At 37.2% G+C, this 5828-nt stretch overlaps 1 pseudogene; it reads right to left on the bottom strand.

The window, feature by feature from the left end:
* Nucleotides 1-1255: 1255 nt before the first annotated feature.
* Nucleotides 1256-1899, bottom strand: LOC117203390 (BTB/POZ domain-containing adapter for CUL3-mediated RhoA degradation protein 3-like; annotated as a pseudogene).
* Between the last annotated feature and the right edge of the window lie 3929 nt (nt 1900-5828).

Below are 5828 nucleotides of genomic sequence, written 5' to 3'. Positions count from 1 at the left end.
TTCTACTTGATAGTGTCTGCAGCACTTGTCACACTAAATACCAACAGTGGGCATTCAGTAATTACTTGTTAGTTATGATAAATAAAACAAGCAAGATTTATCTTCAGGGAAATAAGCGATACTTCATGTAGTATGAAGAGATGATGTACTACAATAATCTCATCTGTAAACTCTATTTCAAGGACCCAGAGGCTGAATTTACTGAATTACCAAAGGCTGATATAAGATAGGCAAGATTCCCCAGTAGTATTGTGAACCGCACCCCTTGGAGGTGTGGAAGGCCATGCTTGGGGACAAATTTCATTTGTAAGCAAAGGGCAGAGCATCCACTGGCTTTGGTAAGTACAGTTTAATGAAGAAAAAGGATGAAAAATAAGAATATAAATCCTGTGATACAGCAGTTTGAGAGTCTCAAACTCAGATTTAATTCCTGGAATGCATTTTGTTCCTGGAATGGGAAAGCAATCAAAAATGCAAGAGTCATGAAAGGAGACATTAGCAGAGCTGAACAGTCACTCAAAGCTTATATCTTAGGAAGCCTAATGCCATCATAAAAGCCAAACTCCCAACTGGACATGTGGGAGTCTCTGCAAAAATCAGACCAAGAATTAATCAAGGCCACAAATGACTTTCACCTTAAACAATGCTATGCATCAAAAGCAACACTAGAAACAGAGTTTTAGGAGTACAGGGCTCTTCTGCTTACACATCACTGATACGAGATGCAGCTATTTATCAAGAAGCCCAAATTCAAAACCACAAGTGGAAGAACTTTTGCCAAAACAAGAAGATATTGCATAGTCGTAGAAGCATAAGTTCCAAAAGCTAGTTTGTTGGGGCTTGAAAATTGTTAAACTATTTTGGATTTTTTAACAGCTCCTTAGTTAAGAACGAACAGATATTTCCAAAAGGTAGTAAACACCATCAACAAAATACTGCACAGAAAAGGTCTTATATACAGCCTACATCCATTCACACTTTTTCCTCTGAAAATTGAAATACCCTGGCTCCAAGTATTCTCACTTGAAAGAAAGAGAACTCAGATGGACTTATACATCAATGGGGAGATGTATTCACCTTGGGTAAAGACAGAACTAAAAGAAAAGTTTTATCAAGCAAACAAGGAAACTAGTAATATGGCTCATTTTAAAAGATGATTTCTAGACTCAGTGGAAAGGAAAGGTGCCCAGGAGCCTGCCAGGAGCACAGCAGGGTGGCTGGGCAGTAGGGAGTACAGCTCAGGTCTGCTGCCAGTTCAGTGGTAGTGTTTAGCCCGGCGGCCAGGTGCGTGATATAAATACAAGCTATCCCCGTTCTCATCCTCCTCCAGATGGTGGAATCTTTGGCTGCCCCACCTGTGGACTCTAGGAGTGCATAATTAAATCCCTGGCTATCCTAGACTTCAATGGGCAAAGTATTCAGTCTCTCTTCATAAGTCCAGGCTTAAGGGAATTCTACTTTGGTCTGTTTCTTCACAGTGGTGTAGAAGATGAACATATAACAAAACCAGCATCTTGTAGCCTTGATCCTAAAAGGATTAAGAGCAAAATTTGTCCTCAGTAACATCTTTTATGAATAGGACCTTCCACCAAGGCTCAGGGACAGGTTGTCAAAACAAGTTTTTCAACAAAGTGTTGTCAGATACGTTGGTATGTGAATAGTCGTTGCCACTTCTGTTATACAGAAATTGTACAACTAGCTTATTTGAAGTTGCTGTAAGTTTTCCTTCTTCTTTGGAAGCGGTGATATCAGAATCTTTGCAGCGAGGCTCGTTTTGTTTCATAGGCCTGCCTGGCACTTGTCTATGAGGCCCTGAACCTTGGCCTCTGTCAACAGCTTCTCCATTTCCTCGTGGCTCTCAGGCAATGAGACTGCTCCATCATAAAGGCAGTTGAGCATCTTACCTAAGTGATTCCTGCATTGTTTATTTGCATTATAGAACATATTTCTTTTAGTGTCAAAGTTTAATCTATATCTAATAGTGAATAGTATTTTTGCAAACTGTGCAAAAACAAATCCATCGATGAGTTCATTAGTCTTAAATAACTAGGTAACTGGTGTTTTAGATGCTTTGTGTCGTGTAAAAATCCTTGGTGACTTGTTAAATGCATGTTTAAAATGTTTTAATCACATCAGAAAAAAGTTGCTTGGTGTTTTTGTATGAATGGAGAACAGATTTTTTTTGTTATTTTACACTATTTTAAATAACGAAATATCTGACACATTTGCAGAAGTAACTTAGATTTAAGTAATAAAGGAAGCTTATTGTTTAAGCTGTTTTCTCTTCTGTAAAGAACTATAGTAATCTTTCCCCTCTATCTGACAGGCCACAATTAGATGAATATGTTTATTGTTTATTCTATGATTAGTCCCCAAAGCATTTGCTTTAATTATATAAAAATATAATTTTTATATAATTAATTATATAAAATTATAAAAGGAATATTTAACTGGACCATTAAAACAAGACCACGTGATTTAAAGAAACGCTTCTTTCTATGTTAAATAAGGATGATTTCAGCAATTAAGCACAGGATTAGCTCTGAGGTTCCTGAGAGCCAAAAAAACAAGAGAAACAATATGTATTACATAATTTTTGCAAGCTAGTGAATTGAAGCATACCAGTATTGGTTGGAGTAAATTTATTTCCTGTTGTAGTGGATTATACACATGTAAATTAAATTAATGCAAAATGTTTTGAGATGGCAAAATGTTTGCAACTATGAAATAGCATTAGATTCTATTATAGAGAGAGACCCCAATTCCACTAAACCATTGCTGCTAAAAAAAGATGATCGTTCAGTGAGAAGAATGACACTGGTGTTTGGTTTGCCAAGGAAACTCCACGTAATGAATCAGCTTCTGGTAGATTATATTTGATTCCACCATTTTGACATGGTAATACTGCATTCAAGACAAGTTATCATTTACATCATTTCATTGTTATATATTTATATCCATGAATCCACAACATCTAGTGAACATAACAATACTGTCTTCCTTTGAAACTAAAGAAAGCAATGTGTTTATGATATTGAGAATGTCATAAGCATTATTATAATAAGCACCAACAGCCACCATCTCTTCAGCCACGTGGATGTCACTGAAGCATGATAAAATCATTTAGGAGGAAAGCCAGTCTGATTTACTAAATAGAGTCACACAAATAGTGTTTCCTGAGAAACAAAATTTGATTCCATTTAAGAATATACAGGAGGTCAGCGTGGGCTACAAAACAAGGAGCTGTCTAACGCAGTTCTCTAGGGAAGTGGGTTTAATGACCTAAATAATAACAAATGGTAATTAGCGTACTAGCCATCTGTGGATAAATACATGCTTTTGAAGTGCTTAAGGGCACTAGAGCAGCCTGTTCACTTAACTAGTTTAAAGATTCCCTCCCAAAGCCTTGTTTGTACCACTAATTTATACTCTATATGGAAAAAGGAAGAACTTCAGATATAAAGATAACATGATTTTAGGCCACACATTACACAGAGTGGATCCTACATCCATGGATTACCATAATGGAAATAGGAAAATTTAAAAGAATGAAAAATAAAGCTGAATAATTTGGACTCCAAAGTAGAATGTGGTTGTTCTCTGCAAACAGATCCGTTGGAGCTTGTTGAGCTTTGTGGATAAGGAAATTACATGCAGTACATTTTATTTACTTGGGCATGGCAGTACCTAGGGGGGCACGCATTTTCATATTTTCTCCTAATGTATTGAACTATATGCTTTGTAGCAGACCTCAGAGAGCTGGCAGAGCGGAAAGCCAAGGTTAGCTGTACAATCCATTTTGTGACAGCAACACAGTGTGAAAAGACACCTGTGTTGACATTGCCAAGTGTGTGCTACATGATCAAACCCTTCATAGTTAAGCTTACTCCCAGAAGACATAGGTTTCTCAACACAATAAGTAGCCAGGTGCCCACAAAACCTGAGATCCTAAAAATTCTGGCCAAGTTGATTTAATTCTGAGGTCTCCTGCTGAAAATTGTGTTGATTCACATTCATGGCATGATGATGGGGGACTGGAGGAGGGGAGGGCATCGGGGTGAATAGGGCTTGATGTGTTTGCTCTCCAATCAGTGTCACTCAATCAGTGCGCATAACAATTAGCATCTTACTAGGGTGTTTGCTTTCTTCTCTCTTTGTACTGCATAATTTGGTACTTCAGTATATCACCTCATGTTCTTTAGCTGCTTCATGTAGCATTCATTTGGAAGCCACTTCTCAGAAAAACTGAAAAAGAAAACTCTAGCCGAGAAGAGGAAGTTATCTATGGAAAACCCAAGTCCTCATTCATAGCTACTCACATTCTAACTTTACGCAAAAATCTACCAAGTCTGCTTTGTCTGTCTGTACCAGGTTAGAAGCAGCAAAACGGAAGAACCCATAATGTGTTACATAAGGCGAGTGGAAAAGGCATGTTGAGAGTAGCAAATAATAACAGCTAACAGGGTAGGAAGAGATAAATAAGCTATACAACTTGGGTAGCAAAACTTTATAGGCACACATTTTCTCAGGTTGCATTCTTAAGAAACGGATCCTTAAATAATGATTCAAGTGCAAGAAATTATGAAGAAAAGAGCAAAGAGAAGAGGAAGCAAAACAGAAAGGGTAAAAAACCAAGAAAAGGTGTAATTGCACCTAAAATTCCAGCCTCAGCCTCACCCCACGAGAAGCTACGTAGAATACATCGCACCTCAGAGTCTGTCCTATCTCGAGGCCAAAAACCTTGGCTTTTTTGTTCCTTATTAGTCATTTACTGGTCTAGGGCCATGAGGGCTGGATGGCATAAGGGGGTATTATCCTGTGTTCCAGCAGACAGCACACAGAAGCAGCAGAATGGGCTCACAGCACCAGTAAAAGAGGGTCTGGTCAGGCCATCAATTACATCCATCTCCATATGCCTGAGGCATTTAATGTCTCTACCAATCACTGAGGTCAAGAATTGTTCCTTGTTCAATATCAAAAACAGAGGTCTATGTGCAATAAAAATCATTTAGTTTCATAATGAGGGGGCTGAGTTAATTTAACTCAATAAATGCTCACCCCTACTTTTGGGGTCAAAATAACAAAGTATGTACAGTAGAAAGACCGTAGGATTCAGGAATTACAGGTTCAAGTCCTTCTCTACTGCCATTGGATACCTCTATGATCTTAATGTCTGTCCTTAGTTTACTTTGTTGATATGAATGGCTTCTTTATACCCCAATTCAACAAATCCCATATATCCCTCTAAAAAAAAAAGAAAACCCACAATCAAGTGTCAAAGGGAGAGAGCAGTTGAAAAATCCTGCTGACAAACAGAAAATACTAAATAAATATCAACTAAAAACAAAAACATAAATAGATTCAGCCAGTATTACATTTGGCTGATAATGACAGACCCTGAGGTGGTAAAGGGCCATTTATCAAGAGCCTAATGTATTTTCAGACACAATATTATATGTTTTCTTAAATTTCTGAGATTATCCATAAACATATCAAGTTGTGAGCTTATAATGTAGTCATTTTTTTTCTAATAGTTTAACTATGTATACAATTAACAGGAGTGATTGTTATTTCGATTGTCTGTATACTTAAAATGTGTCAGTACTTAGAGTTTATAATTTTCCAGAGAAGAGTAAATAAATCCAGTTAAGGTATACTTTGTAAATGTTTTAGTTTTAGGGTTTCTTTTTTCATTTAAAAATTGGGGGGTGTGGGTTCTAGGGAGTTGTGTAGAAAAAAACCTTCCTTTTCTAATGTATTTGTCAGCATTTTTAGAAAGATCCATATTTAGATTTTTGAAGGCAATCCTGTATCTGCATACAGACAGC

Source organism: Orcinus orca, chromosome 6 (genome assembly GCF_937001465.1).
Source record: "Orcinus orca chromosome 6, mOrcOrc1.1, whole genome shotgun sequence".
Lineage (NCBI taxonomy): Eukaryota > Metazoa > Chordata > Mammalia > Artiodactyla > Delphinidae > Orcinus > Orcinus orca.
Note: the sequence above shows the minus strand (reverse complement) of the source record. Positions and strands in the feature narration are given on the sequence as shown.